Source organism: Tigriopus californicus, chromosome 8, assembly GCF_007210705.1.
Source record: "Tigriopus californicus strain San Diego chromosome 8, Tcal_SD_v2.1, whole genome shotgun sequence".
In the NCBI taxonomy this organism is placed as follows: Eukaryota; Metazoa; Arthropoda; class Copepoda; order Harpacticoida; family Harpacticidae; genus Tigriopus; species Tigriopus californicus.
Window position 1 is genome coordinate 14750648 of NC_081447.1, and position 22841 is coordinate 14773488.

At 42.0% G+C, this 22841-nt stretch overlaps 1 protein-coding gene across 3 annotated transcripts in view; it reads right to left on the reverse strand.

Moving 5' to 3' along the window:
• Positions 1-22841, reverse strand: part of LOC131884999 (dipeptidyl peptidase 4-like) — a 45288-nt gene that overhangs the window by 12433 nt on the left and 10014 nt on the right. The window contains exon 1 of one of the 3 annotated variants that reach the window (XR_009373772.1): positions 20594-21500. The exons of 1 other annotated variant lie outside the window; for it this stretch is intronic. The gene's annotated coding sequence lies outside the window, so the exon portion shown is untranslated. Of the gene's footprint in view, positions 1-12575; positions 13190-20593; positions 21501-22841 lie in introns of those variants that run through there. One more of the 3 variants, XR_009373774.1, reaches the window with a different exon arrangement.

The following is a 22841-nucleotide window of genomic DNA, read 5'->3' on the forward strand; positions in this document are numbered from 1 at the left end:
CCAGCTCCCTTGAGTATAAGGATCGTGAAATTCGGAAACCAAAGACGGATAATCTATGGGACTTTTGCACGAACCAAATGCTGCGTACATTACACAATCTCTTCTAATATCAACCACATTCGAAGAAACCCGACTCTTCTTGTCTTGTCTTGAAAGGTAAGCAAATTCCAGGTAACGAATAAAGAACACTAAAGAATTACTTTTTCTCACAATAAGTCGATGACAAATTCTAATCTGAGAAAGAAAATGTCATGTTCCAGATGTTCGGTACAAAAAAAGGACATGATTTAGCAATTCTCTACCAAGGTTGAATTCGGCGATAAGGTTCTAAGAGTTATGGTGATGACTAATGACAGTTTTGAAAGAGAAAAAAAAAATAAGATCAAGCTCATTCTTAGAAATATTTACTTTGAGCTTTGAAACCGTGGAGCATTTTATACTTTATGAATTGATAATAAGTTGGCAATAATGAAATGTTTTGTGAGTGTTGCAATAAGTTTCATTCTTTCTCGCTGTGCTCTTTTACAAAATTGCTTACTCTAGCTTTAGTCAAATATCAGCAACACTATGTCTTTCATTCGGCTTTTTAAAAGCTGATTTCAACCAGAATGCGAGTGTGACCAAATCTGATGACTGACGTTGAGATTTTTACCGAGTATCTCATTCAAAACTCCAAGCACGAAAGAAAAAATTGAGGCGAGTGCGCTAAAATTGAGCAAATCTCCCCTCCATGAAGCACTTGTAGACTAGCTACTAGCTTGCTCCTTCTTGGATGGACATTCCTGCCCTTGCGAGGCGAGTTTCTTCAAGTTTGGCTTGGCAAGAAAAACTTCGTTATGCGATACACACACACACACATATGGACTGCTACTAAATTCTCCTCTACATATTTAGGCCAGCCTACACCCGACGAAAGATGGACTCGCAAAGCGAACATCATGCCTTGAATTGAGTGGAGAGAAAAGAAACATTTCACCTGGCCTTGATCGGCGGAGTCTGACTTTCCTCCCGGACGAAACTCTCACACGCTTCTCATGCACAAGTTCGACGCATCAAAGGCCAAGAAATGAGATTCCCAGACTACAAAATCCGACAGCTTTTTCTCCTCACACCGTGGGTGAAGTTCATCAATGCTCCGTCCCTTCGTGTGAATCGACCGACCATGGATGCAGCAGTCTCACATACGTATTCCAAATCCAGCACAGTCCACAAAACTTGATTGCCCTTACGATACCAAAAGGTTCATTGTGTATGCGGGTCTCGGAAAACCTTTGTTGTTCCACTACAATGGAACCTAATTGCTACATCTTCTACTCCTCTCCTGACTGAAAATTCGTCTCCTTTATACACTATGGACAGTATCAGTATAGTATTCTGGTCCAAGTAGTGCGTCTATCAAGGACCAATAGATGGCCTTGAATGGATCGCTCTTCTTGGACTGCAGAACATTGTTCCAATGGTCCAGAGCAATGCACAAATCAGTCCTGACGAACTCTTCATCGAAGCTCTCTGGGTCTCAATTGCAAAGTGGAAAAGTTGGCACCGCCCGTTTATTCAATTCACTTTGAAAATGATGGACCCTTGGTTTTATTCAAAGGATGACAGGCACCTCCGCAAGATAAAGAGGAAAACCGAAGTGAAGGGCCTTCTTTCCATGTATTGGATGGCACTTGGGTCAGGAGGATGGGACAATTTATTCACGAAAGTAAATGTAAAGGGATATTGGACCACGTCTCATTTTGGTCCCTTCTTTCACTCTTTTAGACATCATGTATTTATCCAACCTCATCTTGAGGCTAGACATGAATCTCTATCATTTCCAAAGGACATTTTTGTGAACTCAGTGGCTCTGTGGACAGATAGTTTATGGGTCAACAGAGCTATCACTCGTCTCTCGCCTTTGCGTGCTTTGACTACTATAAAGCTCTTACGTTCATTCAATTCTTGAGTACGCCTCTTCTGTGTGGTCCCCCGGGTTACGTTGGAGCGGAGAAGAATTGAAGCTGATTTGGTTAACTTTTTTAAGATATCCAATCGACAAATGCGAGGCAGGAATCTCTAATCTGTGAATGGTGTTATCCTCCTAGTCAGTGACGTCTCCATCAGGGCCACTAGGCGCGTGTTTGAGCAAAAGTTCTGCAAGCCCTTGGCCAGGATCTTATCAGGACTAAATTCCTTTTTATTCGGGTGGTGGATCATTGGAACGCTCTACCCTTGCTGATTCGGCTGTCAAAAACTCTATATGCATAGAGCACTTGATGTATTTTTATATTTTGTTTTGTTTACATTACTAATGTATGTGTGTATGTGTGAGACATTCATTGCGTTCGGTGTTGTACCACTTTTCGGAGGGCCAACTTGAATTTTGGTGTATGGTATTATTTACTTCCTCTCACACTTTTATTATCTCGACCGTAACCTTCGTTTATCTTTTTTCCCCCTATTTCCTCTTTTATGCCAATACTCTGTCGTACACATTGTGTTTTTGAGTGGCTTTGAACAATAAACAATAATAGGAAGATATATTATTTAGCATTATATTAAATAAGACTCAAGTACAGATATAGATATACAACACTTAATACGACTTGAGAATGACAAGTAGCTCTTCACTTCAGAATAGTGGCAGGTTGATGGAAAATTTCAAATTCTTAATCAACCATACACACAAAAGTGATATTACTTTAGAAATATAGCAAATAACTTTAGGAGTTTCTTGACTTTTGGTCAACTTGTCCACTGATTCTTGATTTGTCCAAGTGTCACTGAAAACCTGGGACAGTGTCAACACCACCAATTCACTAGTCCAGTGGAACCCACTTACATCGTCGTTGTCGGGACCGAGCCAAATTGACCATAGATCCGGATTGACGATACATCCGAATTTTCTCTATTAGGTGCATAACGATGCCAAATGCGCAAGTAAATCTTAAAATACGAGTTTTTAAACGATATATAACTCAAAAGAGGCTGCAATACTTTAAACTTTGTTTCGATTTCCAAGGCAACTATCAAGGACACTTTGTTTCAATGTCTTGTTTTAACCACGGTTTTTTGCTTCCGTTTGAGTGAAGCTCTTTTAAACAATGGCATTCCAGCGTTAATTTCTTGGGATAAAGGAAGTTCCTGAGCTGTCTATAACGGCATCTGTGGAAGATCATCTGAGGCTTTTAAAATAGCTTTCTTGCTTCGATTGAAAGAATGTTTTGTTTTGGTGGCAAATTGAAACTCCGGAAAAGGTTGAATTCGGCTTGATTGGCAGCCAAATGAGCAAGTAGGGTGATCAGTTTTCATCTGTGTTCTGTTTTTGTTCGAATTGACAATACCAGTTAATCTTTTTCAATAGTTCAAGTAACAAACTAATTCAGTTGTGGTGTGTAATCAGAACTGAAATTTTTTTTTACAACAAAAAAGTGGATAAAAGTTTGTCTCAACATGGCGATATATCCGGAATGAGGCGACGCTATAAGCGGAGTCAATTCATGTAAAAACTGTAAGAATGAATCGGAAACCAACGATACAAGCGAGTTGATGTTATAAGCGGAGACAATATAAGCGGGTTCCACTGTATTTATATTTTGGATTAACATTAATTGTTTGATAAAATTATTGGCGCGAGGACTCAGGTTATTCAAGCTATTTATTGGGTCATTATAAATGTTGGCAAACTTATGGCTACTTTTTGATAATCAGGATGCTAAAGAGATCATGCACATTTGGACGGTCCGTTAGTCTCTTCATGAAAAAGCATGACACGTACCTTGAAACACAATTGAAGACAATTATAACCACCTTAGTTCGGAGGGCATATTCTGAGGTGATTTTGAGATTTGAAAACCATTGATCGATTAATTATTATTTTAACTCATTTGGAAACCATCCTTCGCCCAGTTCGTTCGTTTGTTCGGAGTCAGATGGCAGCTCTCTTGCGCGGCCTGCCAACTTATGATGGGTGTCCCAACGTAGGGATATTCCCGCTCCGTCGTCACACCCAACTTTGTCAAATACTGCAAAGGAGCTTAGAATCGGCTAGCCTGCGTTCGAACCAGAGGCGAGTTTTTTTAAACTCTCGTACCTCTGAGTTAGATGAAAATACAATGGCCAGAGCAGTGAGCGGATGTTCGTTCTGGGTAACGTCCAATCCTTAACTCCGAGGTACGAGAGTTTAAAAAACAGGCCTCTGAATTGATTAGTATGATATAGCTGAATAGCCAATCAATGAATATCTTCAAAATTGAGAACAATAATGATTAAGGCTCCAATCACTGAATGTAATAAAAAATAGGTTTATGAGTCATTTCTGTCAGTGGGTTTTGTAGTACACATATATGACATCCTTTTTTTAAGAAACTAACTCTATGTTTGTTTGCACTTGATTCCCTTGGCCTCCTGATTTTTTAAAAAGTATGCATAAGCGTGACTACATTCATTTTGCCTCAATTAGCGGCTTGGACGATACGCGAGGAGGAGTTCCCAAAGTCAAATCCATGTTTACAGTTGTCCTTGAAATCGAAAAAACACGCTAACTGAAAATAGAATTTCGACTGATTTTTGCTTTCAAATATGAAATGCATTCAAGTTTTGTATCAAATTGTGTTTCAGTCTTGATGACGTATTCCAGAATTGGGCCAGTCGGATTTTGCATATCTAATTTTCGATTCACTCGTGCGAGTGGTATGCACTAGAACTTCTTCCAAAGTGTGCGTCTTCTCATATCATACATGACAATTCCCACTTGAGAAATGGAGAGAAGTTCATGTAGGAGCACAAAAAGATCTTCATCCGCAGATAGACGAGCCACGTTGAACGGCTCACTAAAAGTCCTGCACAGACTGAGAGTTGAACTAGCGGGTAAAGGGCATATTCATGACTTCATTCATAGTTATTGGATGGATTGGACAAAGCTAAACGGAAACTTAAGCGGAGACCATGCTCTCTAAATTTTGTTCACGTAAACGAGGATAAAGTAATTATTGTTGGGATGTTTATAGAATCCTTGAGGAATGCATGAATTTGAGGCAATAACACCTAAAAACCGACGACCAGGACAGCGAGAAAAAATGGACCAATTTAAGGTGGCTATGTATGTCTTTGATCCCGTAGTTCAAGTCGTTTTGAAAACAGTATGCTTTGATAACTCTTATCGTCTGAATGATGATACAAGACGTTCATTTAGTAATCTATGACGCTTTTTATAGTTTTCGCAGGAGATAAGCCACCTTCAAAAAGGGGCTCTTCAATTTGCATGTTCTTGGTTATTTTCTCTCCAGTCTTCTTCAATAGGTTCAAGAGCAAGATTTGAATAGGATCCTCGTCTTGTTGGAATGATGTTTGTCACATTCTTCATGAGTAGGCTACCTTTGAGTATCCCTGTTTATGTTGTGCAGGGCTGGGCGTTATTCTGCGCCCATTTTGGGGACCTTAAAATAAGTTCCAATCAAACAATTGCTCTCTTGTTTGATCGTTCTACCAACAATTTGAACTAAGGTCTTGTAAGAACATGCTCTTCTGAGGAAAAGCTTATCGATTTCGGAGCAGGTTTGTGACGTTGCCCTGGCGAGCTTTTAACATTGAAAATGGTACATGTACCAGAAATCATCTCAGGGCGTGGTATGAAGTTTCAAAACATTAGAAATGTTCCAAGCCATGCAGTTTACGATTGATACCGTGACCCGTAAAAGCGCCCATCCCTACTAACCCTACTGAGCATTGTTGCCATTTAAAATTCCGAGATGGTTTCTCCATATTTCCAAGTTAACTTAATCACCTTTGCCTGACTGAACCTTGAACCACGATGAAATAGAAGCACATTCCTGAGCCAGTCTTCAGTTATGCTAAAATGGCGACGTGCTCAACCAAAGTCAAATTTTGAGATTAGTGCCACATTATGTAAATCTCAGCTTTCGCCTCGTCAGCATCATTTTTGCTCCCTGTTCCTCGTGATGTGCTAACCTGACGACGGACTGCCTTTGTGAATGGATTGTCTCGTTTGAAAAGGGCCTCAAATGGGATTTCATGCTCGAAAGACTTATTCTGAGGAAAAATTTCACGTCACGCCAAGGATGTTGAAATATACTTACTTGACGCATTGCTTTTTCTTCTTCAATATTTGGCTACGGGTTTGTCTTCGTTTTGAGAATTAAGAGATTTCCTCAAGCCTTTTGGATCAACAGATGACTGAGAAGCTACGTATCTCATGCTTTACAAGATTTATATGTACATGCGTCGTTTTTATTCAAAGGGCTTCTAAGATAAATGATGGAACACCGAGTTTTCGCCTTCCATTTACATGATAGTCTGCCCCAGAATCGTTACGAAATCCTGGACCAAAGACAGACCCCCTAACTTTGGGCCACACTCTTCCATTATTTTGTCATTTTGGCCGCTCCACTTTCGAACACAGATGTAAGATGAGATCATGTTCCATGTTCTACCCTTGGGTCTCAAGTCAACTGTTCCAAATCTGTGGATCCCTCGTTCTTATGTTTTATGGATGTGAAGTCCAATGGTTGGGGACGGCGAGACTCCAACCAAGAGAGAGAAAGAGTGGTTTATTCAGAAGATGGATGAAAGAACCTCGAAACTGGAAGATGGGGATCACAATGATGTGATGGAACCATCAACAAGGATCCTACTACAGCAAAGAGGAAAGTGTCCAATATAAGGGCAATGCTTCCGACCAAGAATAACACTTGCTACATGAGTGTTTTAAGAAGTTAAAGCCTCAGCGCCAACGGACTTTTAGCACAAGGAAAACAAAAAACAACTTTCACGAACACCCCATCTTTGGAAATTTATGTTGAAGCTCAAGCGTATATTTTTCAGGGAATTGTAGAATAAGCTACAAAACACTTATTGCAAAGGAGATCATCCATCCATTCTCCAAAGGACATCAAATCAGTCTGATGACGGATCTATGATATTGAATAACAGAATGGAACCATCTGATAGCTGTAAAGGACATCGCTGACGGATGATTCAAACCCTGGTATTTTGAACGGCAAGAAAATGATGAATTTTGATTTGCTAATTTTCTCTTGCAAAGATGCTCGCCAATCAGTGAAGGCAATTAAAACAGCCAATCGAGGATTGTTAGCTTGACGAACATGGGAAAACAACTCGAAACTGCTTTGGTGGGGAAAGTCAACAAAGCGCTTGGAATACGATTGAGCGTGGAGGAATGCAAAAAGAGCCGTGCTTTATCTTCCAGAAGGCATCCGACATGTCATGTCAGTTCCAGGAACAAGATGAGACGATATGGTCTATGGTACATTCATTTGGAGCACTCCCACCCAAGTATGAATGGCGATAGCTCCAAGGGGCTCAGTTGAAACGAGTACTACTAGCTCATATCTGGGTTATATCTGATTCTCGAGCGAAGGCTCTGTCTCATTTCTGAAGAATCTTGATCTTTCTAAGGAAGCCGAAACAGAATCTCCAGAACCCTTGAATGGAACAGATGGAACACTCACAAAAATTCACTAGACCAAATCTGAACCTCTTGTGTCCGGTTATCAGTGCGAGACCAGTTTATCCATGCAGTTTCCACTCCAAGCCGCGTGAGGTCCAGAAGTCCGGAAGGAGTGAGACGGAAAAGAACAGTATGCTCTGAATAGTTCCAGTCCATAAACGATAGCGAATAACAAAGCCAAACTCTTTGATGCATGTGGTCTTTATGAGCCAAGTGGGGGCTTTTCCCCAAAATTAGAACACTGAGCGGGGCTAAGTAGTGAAAGGAAAAAAGGAAAACCAACTTCATTTGGGTTGGCTGATTAATGGTGCTGCTTCGACTTGGCTTTCACCTTTTCAAACTTGGATTGGCTTCAATTCCGGGCCTGAAGTGCCATTAGCGCCCTTCACTTGCCAAATAAGAGGCTCCAACAAGATTCAATGGACTCTCAGGTCTTTTCATCCCGAGCGCAAATTGAAAACTTTTTCCTCGTCAAATAGCACAATTTGAATGAAAGGGAAGAAAGGTGAGACTTTCCAATGAACATCTACGACGCGTTTGAATGAATTCTCGCCCCCAAATTGCCATGGGATAACTTGAAATATTTGAAATATTGATGATCATTCAGGTAGTAATTGATTTCCTCATGAGATAATAAAAGGAAACGGAGCAAGACCATTGGCAGGGCACTTAAAACCATTCCTCAACCCCCCGACGACAGGCTCGAAAACTTCAGTTGAGTGCCAAAATCAGGAGACCAGGAAAAATGAACCTTTTTCCCTCCCCTACTGCTTTGAGCATAAAAACTTGACAGGAATTGGTATTTATTCTCGGAATTGCTCTTGTGGTGGCCAATACACCACTGGTGAGTGAGTTGGTGGTCCATTTTGCTTGGTTGCAGGCATGGAACATTCAGCTTGAAGAATTTCCGTCGGTCATATTTTGAAAAATGATCTGCCCGTGACAACGGAGCTGGAACAGCGCACAATTCAGGCTTTTCGGGGTGGTCAAAGCGATGGACCATAAACTCATAATCATACTGGGAACTGGTTGTACGAACCATCCACCATGATCTGGGAACGAGCTTCCTTGAAAATCGTGTTCCACGAGAACGCGTGCGCTGCTCAAAATATATGGGCAGCCCAGATTGGCTGGTGTTCCACGTGAAGCTTAGTGTTCCACGTGAAACTGAGAAGATGAAGCCTGAAGGGTAGATGCATGTCGTGTCCGTCCAGGGGGAAATATTTGTTCCGACAACATCGTTCCTGAATGTTGTGGGTTAGCGTCGGAAAAGGATTCAATCCCTCAAATGGAAGGACACCCCTGAATGCTAGCTAGCAATGAATTCCATACCAATCCCAAAACCAAATCGCTATGGCCGTCGCCTCGTTCCAAAAATGATCATGTTTCAAATCCCTTTTCATTCAATGCATTGTCGCTGATATACAGCATACGCTCACTGCCTCACTCCACAGTGAGGATTTTCTTCACTAGTGTCGGGCTTCACTAAGTAGGAATGAGCCCAATTAACCAACACATTAGAACATGCCTCCAGTCCACTATCATCTTGGATAACTGGAGTCTTCACGGCTGGCTGGAAGATTCTGGTCCCAATGTTGGAACACGCTTCTCCGCTTTAATGGTTGACACAGAAGACATGCAAGCAATTTGGGACAACGCGAGAATCGCGTCATTTATCAAGGACCAACCAAAGGATTAAGCCTCGACACAAAGCGCATCTGTTTCAGATTATTGACCTTCAACAAGATTTGATGGCTGGCACTGTCCACAGAGCTACGACCCAGAAAATAACGTTCTTTTGGGAACTATCTAATGCTCACGACTCCCTACAGGCAAAGAAGGGGATCGGTAACCCAAATGTAGAGTTGGTAATCCCTAATCTGCTACATTTGGCCGAAAGTGATGGAAGTAAAAAACCGTTGATCTTGTTTTTGTGTTGTTTTGTTATTTGACGTTAAACGTTAAACTATTTAAGCACGCTGTTGCCTTTGGTATAGCAAAGTGCTCTAGTATTATTATTGATGATGACTTCAAAAAACAACTTCACCTTGGTGTTTTCTTTGCGCTGGTTGCCGAGGCACATTACAACCGATGATCAACGGTACTGAGCATGCCAGATCTCATGCGGTCAGGGTACTCGTGTAATCAAGCCTAAGCCATAAAGCATTATATCGGCTTACAAGTGTTGCTGAATGCCTCGGGGACGTCTGGTTTCTCATCGGGTCCTTTTCATCATCAGATTCAATCTAGCTCAGCAAATATCCGTGTACTGCCAAGTGAACTTGAGAGTCAACTCTCAAGCTAGCGTCGAGAGTCGATTTTCCCCAAGAGCAATTCGATCAAGTCTCGCCTTCCTTTATTTCTTGGCGGTGTGTGTGGTTTTCAATTCAATGGTGGACTTGACTTCTCCAAGATTAGATCTGCGGTCAGTAAGTACAATGCCTCCAGGCATGGTGGGCCTTGGGTCGCTTTCACGTTTGGTTGTAGCCAAACCTGATGATAAGCAGTTCATCGGTTCATGAATAATTACTTGGCTCGAACAAGACCACGAATGTTGTTCCCGACATTAGGCTCAATTTCCAAACTTAAAGGCCGAGGGCAAGCCATTCAATACATATTGCATACAATGTCCAGTCAAGTGAGCTCTAGTATGATAGGTAGCAGACGAGAAAGGGCTTTGATGGGCCTTGCCGTATTGACATTGGGACCACCATATTGTACCGTTGGTCGATGAGCAAGACTTGCCAGTTGTGTAGAAACTTGGGCAACCATGACCTGTGCCAAGGGAGGGGGTCATGAATAATTGAGTTCCCGTATCAAAGAGATGCCAAAGCCACCGAAACATCTTTCGAAGACTTGGCAAATGTGCATACTGCCGAGTATAGTCGTAAGACGCTGGCTATGGACATACACAGATAGAGTTTGATCCCCATCCGGGGATGAAAGAGCAATAGTGCAGAGAGACTCCAGAGACAGATTCCGGGGGCCTTGATTATGTGTATTTCCTGAGATATGTATCTTATGGAAGGCTCCAGGGTTGCCGACGAGCTTAATAGTTAAGCAAATGGCCAATGACCGCAAAGATCCGGGTACAAAAGCTAACTGTCTAATACAGGGTCATGCAAGATTATTCTTCATCAATCAAGTGGGAAAGTCAGATTCATCAAGTCTGAAAAGTCAAAATCCGATCTGCCGAGAGTGGCCGATCCTCACAATAATCGACACTGTCGAGCAATAAATAACTTACCACTACGTGCGTCTCTATCCCACCCTAAAAGACTCTGAAAACAAGGCCATAAACACAAGACCTACCATTGAATCGGATTTGAAACCACGTCAAAATCTCATGGTTCGAATCGTTCGAATAGTGATGAATGACCAAACTTATCCTGATATTGATTGAAACCGATTGCATGTTATCGAGGTTCATCGATATTCGTTTTCTTTGTCCCTTTCTCTCACTCTCCATTCTAGCTGAGTTAGCGGACTAGACCGAGGACTTCAAATCAAGGCTATTCAGTCAGTTGTTGGGACCAAAGTGAAGACAGTATGAGAACTTCTCGTTGTTCCCAAAGATCCTGACTGAGGGGGGTTGAAAGTCTTTTTCTTTGGGTCTTGGGTTACTTGTAATCAAAACTTGAAGTAATTGAAAAGGCAACGAGGAGGTTGGAAAGAAAGTAGAGAGAGGAGAAGGAGGAGGAGAGGAAGTTTTCGGAAAATTCTAAGTCTGTAAGAGGTGGAACATCTGGCTTATTCAGTTCCGTTTCGGGCCATCTTCTGCTCTTAATGGCCTCTTAGGAACGTTGATACTGAGCCTACACTGGATACTACAGTACCACCAAGGCCTTAAAGTGGCCCTTTTTGCTTTTCTCTCTGTCTCTCTCGCTCTCTCGCTCTTGTTGAAGCCAGATTTCCAATGGGACCTCGTTATTCCCGCCCGAGGAGAAGAAATGTCGTGGGAGGTTCGGCTTGAATCTGCATTTCATGCCAGCTTGTTCCTTTCTTTCTCGCTTTCATGTCCTATTTTTCCATGCTTTAAGCATTCAATTCATTTCCTTAGACTCGTGCGTTACTCGGGGAGCCTTTAAATTACCAAATCAACGAGAAGGCCAACCATTTAGTGCTCTTGAGTGATAAATGGCAGAGGCTTTCAAGTTCCATCTTAATCTGCATTATGTCCGTTGCAAGCTCGAGGAATGATTTCACAGATCTTTGAGCCGGGTTCCCTACTGTGCCGCCAAAGAGGGAGGGAGGGAGGGAGGGAAAGAAGGCCTCTCTCGGTGCCCTTGCCAACTGCCACCAACTGCCAACCAACAACAATGGTTTAAAAAGCGGCCGCGAAGAGATATCTCCCGGGCTCAAGGCAGAATCCATTTAAGTCCCAAAATGAGAAACTTCCGGATATTTTTTTTCGGATGGCAAGATGCACTTCCTTCTACCCGGGCAGGGTTTTTTGTTGGCAGAGTTCCTGCGAGTGGCACAACTTTGTCATCAAGAACCAATTTCAAAACGCCCAGTGATAACTTGCTGCTCTCTCTCGCCTTGAGAAACGGCGCACCGAGTTAAACTGAACTCAAAATGAAAGAACTCGAACCAACAGTTCTGGCTCTGGGTATTTGTGAAATCGAATCATTTGCTCCAAAAGGTCGTCAGAAGACGACTCTCCGATTTCAAAACTGAGACCTTTCCCAACACGTTCTGCCAACTTCCAGCAACTAGTTTGTTGTCTGAGACGCTCTTGATATATTTGGCATATTGCTAATAGGATAAACACAAGTGATAACAATGATGATGGAGCTGGTCTGTTTAGATATGAGCCTTATTTCAAAGTCTCCAACCAAGAATGTGTTTGCCTGCGTTGGACGGAGAGCTTGCTTCTCGTCTCCTACGCTATTCTCAGATGGTCTTGGGACCTAATGAAAATTAATGGTCCCCTTAATGAAACTGTTTGCTTGTGCACGTATCTTTGGTAGTGCCCACAGTCAGTCTTAAAGGTCATGAACGAGAAACCGGTCTGCTTAAATGCCTGGCTAAAGTCCATGTTGGTAAAGTGGTTCCAGATGGGCCATTACCAAACTGCTTGTGAGCGAATATGGGGGCTTACCTCGAGTGGATCCTTTTTGCCATAACCTCCGCCTCCACCACTCACGCCTCCAGTATGCATTTTAGTGGTTTGCTCGCCGCGATCCTCGATTCGATCACTAACAAAAAGTTGTCTTCCGCAACACTACTCGGTCTACTCGTTCCAGGGGTCTCTGTGTTCCATTTCTGGGCACCAATCGTCCATATTCTTGAGAAAATCGTGTTCTCAATTAATGCCTTAAATGGGACAGCCCAATGGATCTTCCTACTAATACGAGGGAATTGTGTCGTTATCCACTTGAATGCCGCCACTCATTTCCTGAAGGCCAGACCAACGGCCGGGCGGGACTTCTCGAGAGACGTCTCGATGACAGTAATTGTCTCGCGGGCCTGTCAAATTACTACACCGAGTAAACTTGTTCTCCTCCACCAAAGGCCGCCTAATATGGCCTATCATTCCGAACAACAGGAGCAGGAGGAGCCTTTGCTTGGGGGGTTGTACGGACTCACTCACAACTCGAACATGCCAAAGAACCACTCAGTATTACTGGGTACTCTATATATAATGGTAAACCGTTTTGGACTTGAGGTCTTCCTCAAGAAAGACAACCCGAACACTGACTGGATCCATTCGAGGGCCAAGAACCAACCAAAAAAAAGGGAGCAAGCAGCCTTTCGGAAGGAGCGACGGCGCTCACTTGGCGGCCGTCCTTGCCAAAGCGGCCACCGTCCTGTTTCCCTGTTTGGTGACGAGCTTGCTTACTTTCGTACTTGGTTCGGAGGAAGATCCACGCACGATCTTAGGGGCCTTTCGAAGAGCTTACTCGAGGCTGTCTTTGAGGATCTGTGAGGGAATACAAAGTACCTGGACCGGGTAGCCGATCAAAATGGAAGGGTCCCCCGGGAAGAAGAAGATAATGAGGGTGTTTGGATTGACAAATGGTTGTTTTGAAGGCCGCGTTAACTGAACGGATCCATTGATTAACTTTACTATGATTATGTTTGGTGGTTGGTGTAGGGGATATTACAACACCCACGGGACAATTTAGATGTGTATCTTTTGGTGGATGATTTGTGTAATTTTTGACTTAACGATGAACTCATATGATATTTCGTTTAAGAAAATAAGAAAAATTAGACAAGGCAAGTTGTCACTTGCCACTTAGTAAGGTGGCAACAACTTTGGCCAACAGTGACTGAAACGCGCCCTTTTTTAACTGACTGATCGTAAAGAGGTCCTATAATCAATGTGCTTTACAATAGCCGACTGAGTGGAAAGTACCATAGGGTCTCAAGTTTTCACAAGCTCGTCAAAGGTGTTAAGGAGTTGAGCGCCTTCAAGCCTTCATGAAGCATAACTAAAGTGAATTGTTTCGCTCAAGGCTAGAAATGGCATTTTTCAATAAGCCAGAGTTGTGTTCCTTCACAAAAATCGAGTTTCACTATGCGTTATCAAAATCGAATTTCCAAACCTGCCTCAAACCTGAAAATATTATTAAATTTTCTGTTTGACTTTTGATTCAGCTGAAAGTAATTAGCTCATAACCGCTTTGACAGGGTTGCCAAACCAAAGTCCGATTGCATGGGCCAAGTAGGGCCTTTAAGCAAAAAACAACAACAACACTTACTCCATTTGGCTAATTTGGGAAAACACTAGATTGTGATTGATACGTTTGGCCCTACCAAGAGGTAGAGGGCGAAAAATATGGTTTAAAAAATCCGATGCTTGAATTTGCTCGTAAATTGTGCGCTCTTAAGGCAAAAAATAAATGTAGACAAATCACTGAGCGTATAAGTTGCTTTATACAAAATAAAACAATTTCTTTTTTAGCCTCAATTGTCCTCAACAAGATCCCATCGTGACATTTTGAATCGATTTCAAGAGTTTCAGGTTTATTTAATCTCTTTTTTCACGGGCTTTTCTAACCGCTACAGGGAATGTAATCAAGATAGTTGCTGTTTTACTGTTTAGTATGGTTGCCAAGTTTAAACGAACGCCCAAGATCAAGACAATGGCTGTTTTACCATGCACTGTGACCAAGTCTAAGATAAAACGCAATATCAAGATTTTCATGCCAACTATTTTCTAGATGGTTCGTTATTTTAGCTGATCTAGTAGGGTATTCATTTAAGGGTCCCAAATATATTTTGAAAAATCGACAATTGAAGGCCCATGGTTTGCAAAATGTGAAAACCACATTTCCTGAAATTTTTGCCATGGGTTTCATGTAGTTTGTTAACCTTCCTTTTTGTTAAAAAGAAACAGTATTGTATGTGCGTTGTCTTTTGCACTTGAAAGAGGCATTTTCTACGAAGGAGTTTTGCGAGAATTTATCGCTTAAGCTATTGGGTACGCCTTGAAACTTACCTAATCTTTCATATTTTTTGAATGTCTCCATTCTCTTTGTCCTAATACGGGATTAAAACAAAGCATTAGCGAGAGACGGGGCATTTCATGTGAAATACGCAATAAATTTAATCCCCTGGATAAAAAGCTAACGAAGGGCTTCAAGTGCTCTTTTGTTTGAAATCGAGTTCCAGCCTTGCAAAGCTTACTGCCGGGCTTTCTTCGACGATTGTATTCTCTAGATGATCCATTGTTGAAATTTAAGCGTGACTTTGATCGTTTTTTGTTAATGATCCCAGATCAGCGTTGTATTCAAGAGTGCCCTAGAGCGGCTAATTCAAACACTTTAAAGGACCGAATATTTATTTTGTAAATTATGACATACCATGACTTACGGGGAATTTCATTCCCTTGCATCGGTTACAGACTCGAGAAAATCAAAATGAAAAATAATACAATTTTAGGGGGATTATTTGGCCATCAAGACATTTTTTCCACGTCCTGCTAATAAGGCATTAAAGCATTATTAATGCATTATATTGGTATATACTCAAAAGATTCAGACTCGTTCATAGAACTCAAAGTCAATCCAAAATGATTTTTCCTAAAGCCTAATGCATCTGTCTGATGCGAAATACTTTAGTCCAATTAGAAATGTCAATCTTCCCTACTTTACCTCTTCATCTACTTGCTGCAAGCAACAAAGGTCAAATATACTTGGGGCTTGACCAGGTTAGGAAAACTACACATACAACAAAATGGCAGAGTGCTGTTTTAAATAAAATGAATCAGGTTGAAAAGGCTAGTCTAAGTGGCTCTCAGAGCCACGCAAAACACCATAGGTTCCACTTCCCACTTCTCAAAATGAATTTGATAAAAATAAAAACCTGAGAGTAAAGAGTTAAGACAGTTGTATGTACGATATTTTGATCAGAAAGTTCAATTCATATAGCTAGTGTTAGTGTTATTGTGAAAAGTTCTTCTTGGGTGAGCAAACATAGCTATTGGATTATCCAAATAAGACATAATTTTGATCAATCACTTGCTGTATACTTGTATGCATCATACTTCATTTGCTAAGGCAGGAGCTACCGCAAAGATTTTATCCATGAACTTGAAAATGCGTCCATCTACCTCATTTTGAATGCACTTCCCTCTTTTTAAACCCTTCAAGTCCCTTCAGCTTAAAATGGTATGTAAAACAGCTTCTACTCCATTAATAGCCTTCTTACGCTGCATGAAATATGGTTGACGTTCTGCACTGCAGAGGGCGCTTTGTGAGTCAGCCTCTACGAAATAGAAGGCCGATTGGGCCGATTCCTCTTCATTGAATTATAATGCGTTTGCGTCGTTTCTGAGTAATTCGGTCAAAATCTTATTCATAGTTAGTGACCCTGTTGATATAATGTCCGGAAAAGAAATTGCGTTCAAGGCAAGGCACGAGTAGTTTATTTAGCAATCAACCGTGCCATTTCCCGTTTTGTTTGGTCTGTCTGGCGTTGCAAATAAAGGCCCTCATAGCTATTGAAAATTTGTCACTTTTTGGTCATTATTTGAAACGTTAATTGTCACATTTATTTTCCTAGCATGCGAGCTCCCTGCCCCAACGATATAACTAATCGTGATTCGAGCACGAAATTTGGATGGCCTGTTCATGTAATGGATCGATTCAATCAAATCAATGGGACTGTGCGATCGTTAAATATTTGATGGCAAATTCGGAAGACTTCGTCTCGTGATCTGTCGCCATGAAATATATATTGAACAATTTCAAAACACTCCTTATCAAAACGACTTGCAAAAGCATTTCACTCATCATCATCATTGAAATGAACTTTATTTCGTTCTTTCGAGGAGGAACATTTTCGAATAGGGCCACCAACTTCAAGGCCACAATAAATGAAGGCTCGAGACTCTGTCAAGGCTGGAAATTGCGTTGACAATAGCGGAACACTCACCATCCTTGCCCATAAACTAGACTTGCTTCTCGTGTGGGTCCAAACACGAAAATCTCATAGAGAAGAAGTTCCTGGTACAAAGAAGCAACCAAAGGGAACAATGTATGTATGTCATGTAGAACAGTAGAGTATATAAGCTACCATACGAAGAATGACCTTGGTCATTGTATGATGTAGTGCAGGGTTGGTTGGTTGTACGTAAGCACTTTGCGAACGAGCCAACACAACTAATGTCCAAACCCAATAGAGAGCCAATTTCGAGTTATATGGTTCTACACAACATTAGAATCATTGTAAGTGCCATAAGAGGCTAGCTGCAATGGAATTTGTTTGTCGGGTTTTCGCATTCCTAATCGAGGCCTTGAGTTGAGGTGCCGTCCGAGTGAACAGAGAAAATGGGCTCGTTCCGATTGCGCCCCAATTGTTTCTTCTTCTGAGTGTCTCTCGAGTATTCTCGGCCTCTTTAATGCAACAAGAAGAGGGTCTGAGAGGCCTTTGCTCTTACGAGAGTGAAAAGGAGAAAGATGGCACAATTGATGGCACAATGGGTCGTCCTAGCAATCTCGAGATAGCTACAAATCCAAGCCTTCCCGAAGTGCATGCTCAAGGCTCGCCACGCCGAAAACCAATAGCGAGGGGTTCAATAAACCAAAACCAACTAGAGAGGCTTCGAACATAAGAGGCTTGTTCGATAAAATGGCGATAATCGACTTGACATTCGAAGTGAGTAGGTGTCCTATTCAATTGTGACGAATTGGAACGGTTATGGTCACCCTCTATTCGATCCATTTCCGGTATATATTTCTGTAAGTATTCACCGTGAAGACGAGAGTAAGATGTGCGTTCATGTGCCCATTCTAGCCTGATCTATGGGGAAATTGATCTTATTTCCCGTAGAGGGCAAGAGGCACGCTGAGAAAGGGAAAAAATACAAATGTGAAACGTGGAAACGATCGAAAAAGGATTCTTCATCACCGCTAGCACGAATTGGTTTTACGTGTATCTTGACTTACATAGACCCAAGAGAAGTTGAACGTACCTCTATGAGTTATCGAGTTCCATGAACATACAAACCAATGATTTACGTACAAATGCTCGCCCCCTTCCGCCTTATAGAAAAGAGTATGAAAGCAATAGCAACTCGACGCTATTTCATCCATTCAAAGCTCCTTCCGTCCTAGGATAAAGAACAACCGGAAATGGATGAATGTTTTACTCGCAACCTCTTCGGAGGCCTTGGTTTTGCCACTTTGACAAGGTCCATGCAGACCTCTCAATTTTCGTATTTCTTGCCAAGGTCAATATTTCTAAGTGTTCACTGTTCTTGAGGTGTTTTTTTCCTTGGACACCTCAGATTTCTAAGCATTGCATCACCTTGGCTTCCATCTTCATTGCTAATCAATTAAACTTATAAGTTACCGAGTGCGTAATCAAGCATAATTATGAATTGTGGTTCACGAGTAGGGACGTACACAAAAGTACTTAAAAACTTTTTTTATGACACAAACTGGGTCCAGACAAGACACGACAAATGTGCGTCAGAGACTAAATAATCAGGCTGCGTCACAATCGGTGCTAGATTACAAGAGGAAAGATGAGTCATTCCCTCCAGAAATGGGTAGCCATTAATAGTCTAGGAAGTCATTCACCATGAACATAGATTTTTGAAAGTCATGAATGTCCTGTTTTGTTTTAAAACCAGGGCTTAATTTGAGCAAGGGCCCAATGGATTCACTTGAAATTTCGTTTCAAGTAAAAACTCTGCTTAAAATTTTCTTTAAGTTTGAAATGAATTAGAATAGAAAGGTCAATCCTAGCTTTTTGATCAGGTTAGAAAACTCGTCAATCCTTGATGAGATGGTTATTGGAGCCAAAATGTTATAGGGAAGGCTCACTTGGCCCGGACAGGGACTCTAGGTGTGTTCAATCACATTGAATCAATAGTTTTTAAAGGAGGAGTCAATTTGAGCTAGGACTAGGTAGAAAATTGCAATTCATATTTAGCCCTATGTAACTGAACATCATGTTGCTGAAACAATCTTTCTAATACTCTTTCTTACAAAGCACTGAGCTCCAATATAGACCGCCGCTAATATGAAAGACCAATTTCTCTACTATACCTATTGCTTGCTCTAATGACACGTTATAAGAAATAATATGTAACCATAAAATGGCATCCCGTTCATTTTCATTCAGGCATATTTTGATCAGAGAAACCTTTCTGAACAGAACATTGGTATAAGGGGCAAAATAATTCATCGTTCTTTATACAGTGTGCGGAGGTTGGGACAATTAATTCTCGCACTCGAGACTCGTTCGAGGGCCTCTTGATGTCACCCACTAATTTGAGATTTTCCTCTCCAATGCTTCCCCTCCCATGCCCTTTGGAGTAAATTCTGAATTGGTTAGTGGATTGGACGGGGAAATGAGCAACTCGGGTTTTTTTCGAGGCTGAACGTAAGATAGGAACTCGAGTGTTTTGGAGTGGTTAGTTATGAGAGCCCGCAAAGAATGTCTGTAAATCGTGTTTCGGGTTTGGAAGAAAAGATATTACTCCGCGGACGAGCTGATGGTAGTGGTTCCAGATGGTTCCAACCATGTGTGAGGTGGCCATAAATCAATGATTACCATTAACGTCATACCTGGTGAGATGGGACCTTTTATAAGCACAATTGCGTATGTTGAAGGCCACAAAAAAGACCAACCGGGACAAAAGCGAACAAATAGACGGATTCCAAGGGATCACCGCGATCTCTTTGTCCCCAAAGTACACCGGGTACCATGTCTTAAAGGAGTAATAGGCAGCCTTCATTCCTTCAGTGAGCTTACTAAGCACCTTTGAGGGCCTCAGCGAGGAAGTTGAAACTCAGAGTCCCATAAAATGAGCCATAAGACCCAAACTATTGACAGAGTAATAAACTTGTCGGGTTTAGTCGATTCTTCAACCAGCAACAAGCAACACTTGGAATCTTTGTTGGTTGTTGCGCTTTTTTTCAGCCGTTAGAAGATTCATGTTAATCACAACTTAGACGGAAAAAGTGCCAAAAATGAATACGAAATGTTCTGTTGAGGCGAAAACAAAGCTTACGTTTATTTCCTAATATTGTAGACTATAGTTCGATTTCATTGCTCAAACCAATATGTATCCGTGATGGATGCATACTGTAAGATGTCAATCTTCAGAGTAGCACTGACATTTGCACATATGATTAATTAGAGACGAGAAAGCGGAAATGTCAAGCAGTTTGAAAACCAGACAATTTTCTTCCTCCCATCAATTTTGCATTGGCCTTCCCATGACTTTTAAAAGGTTTATAAGCCGGGAAACATGTCGACCCCATAATATTGTTCCTATGAATGACTCTGAGCCACAAAGCTGAATGCCACACTTGACGTTCGAGTTTTCAAGGTGATGAATGTTTTTTTTGTCCTCTCGATCTTTGCAGTTAGGCCATTTTTCTAATTGAAGTGGGACTATTATCAATGCACAAGGAATGAACCAAATACCGTTAATTTACTAAGTGTTTCCAATTTTCTAATGTTGTTTGGTACAGTGCAGAGTACACCGCAAGAGGGCGCACCAAATAGAAATTTCTTCCAAGACTTCGATACAAAACAGTGTTTGATCAGTAGCAATTAGATACCCTTGATCTTAACCATAAATGTCAAGGGACCATAATGAGGCACAACGAAAAATGTACCCACGTGTTTCTAATGACAAAAGATCATCGTTACCTCCCACAAATCGATGGGTCCGGTTCGACCTTGGCCTGTTTCCTTGCCTCCTCCACTCTGCACCGAATTCATGATCCCGTTATCTGTCTGTCTCAATGCATGATGTCACTGATTCAATGTATCCAATGTGTTTATGACCACACTTCAACAGCCTCACAGCATGGCCAGAAAAGAACCAGGCACACTTGATCCAAGGCAAGTACTCGGAGCGCCATCAGGATTCCCGACGACCCTCCGTCCCTCTGTCGGTCTTGTGAAAAGGAAGGTTGGTTTTCTTTCCATGAGCGTGCGTTCGGTCCATACTCCCCGTCCCTTCGGCCTTCCGTCCATCGGTTTGGCCTTTCTCTGTGTCGTTTTCTTCTGATTCGGTGCAAAGGATCAAACAGAGGTGGGCGGAATCCTCGGAAAAAGGCCAACCAAATTTAGGACATCCAAGATGGAATCAGAGACTCCTGGACACTTGAGCACTCTATTTCAATTTCAGTTTTTCCTTGAGAGCTATTTGGTCCAGGACCAAGTTCCCAGTCCCTTGGGAAAGTTTGCTCAATCCATCTCATACTCGAAACGTTATTAAAGACTCCCAAACTTCTCGTTGGGTGTGCTAGCATTGTTCCCCGTGGTCCGAGGGAAAAGATTCTTAAATAATCAAGTCCTCGGTCTCGCTTGGCAAGAATCAGTAGGCAACGCTTCTTCAACGCTCATGTAGCGCTTCTGGTCCATAAAAGAATACGAGCTCCATTTCAAGTGGAACTCTCTTTAAACGTGGGTAGGCAAAATAAACGGCGTTCACGCTCGATCCTGAGGCCAGCAGACCTCAGGTTCCACTTCACATCCAGTACGTAGTAGTGTCTATATGTATGAACTACATGAATATTGCAAAGGCGGCTGCGGTGACCAGTACTTCAGATTCCGTGACTCGTGAAAACTATCAAGGCCTTGAGCCACATGATAAAAGGCTTTCACTCTCGGTCATAACAGGACTTAAAAAAGGGGCTGCTGTATCCGACATCCGCCTTGGCCGTACAGCAGATCATAACAGGACTTAAAAAGGGGTTATCTTGTCCGGAATTGAAATAACCACAGGAGAGAAAGCAAAATTGATGAGGTCACTCGTTTATACGTCAGTCCATTATACATACATGATAGCAGGTTTATGAACAATACTATTTGTTCCCGAGACTGCAGTATTCTTGTCTTGTCAGATTAGAATTACGATTTATGAGGCGGATGTACGGTACAGGAACAATACTATTTGTTCCCGAGACTGCAGTATTCTTGTCTTGTCAGATTAGAATTACGATTTATGTGGGAGGGAGATATACGATTCCAGAAGTTGCTTTTGAGCCCGCTTGTTCCAAGCCCAGCCGGGTCCAGGGCCTAAATGCCAACAAAAAGCTATATATCAGAAGAGCTTTTTTCATGCAGCTCGGGATGCGCTCAATGGTTTATAAAGACCCGCAAACTTTGAGCCTGAACTTTGTCCCATGGGTCGGTCACGACACTATAATCACTCTTCCTCAGCAATGAAAACCAGCTGGGAACACCCACAACACCATCGTGCCCATGGACTTGGTCCCCTCCTCCATGGAATGCTCAATAATGTACTGGGCCAGCACTCATTGGCCAAAGTCCTGGAAGTTTGCTAACTTTTGATACCGAAAGTAATGAATTTGGGTACGTATTCTGAGGGGCGCTTGAGGGAACAAGTTTGGACCACTTTTCACAAGACATTTTTAAAGAAAATTGTTCCCAAACATTTAGGACAGTGCAATGCAAAAGAAAGACCTCGACATATTTTGGACTTCAACTTAATTTCTCAATTCAGCACTGGATGTGTTGCATGCCTCCCGTCCAGAAGTGTTGAAGTGCTCCCGTTCCGTTTGGTTTTGTTTAGATTGGTGCTCAATCTAGCTCGAACGGAAAAGGTGAAGAAATTGGCACTCGCTCGTAGGAAGGACTCGGTCCCATCGTCCCTCTTTCTCACTCTCTTTCTTCAAGTTCCCTTCAACTCTACACGTCAAAAGCCAAGAGGACAACTACATGTTCACACATCCATCGAAGCCACCGAGGGTTCCGGACCCTTCATAGTAAAGTTCAACTGTCAAGTGGTCCATGACCTTAGGGAAGCGAATTGAGTTTGAGCCTATGGCGGGAATATGAACGAGACGCCGGGACCATTTCAAGAGGAAATTGTTTGCCCACAGGGTTGGCGGATAAAACCCCATGTCTTCCTATTAACAAAGACCCT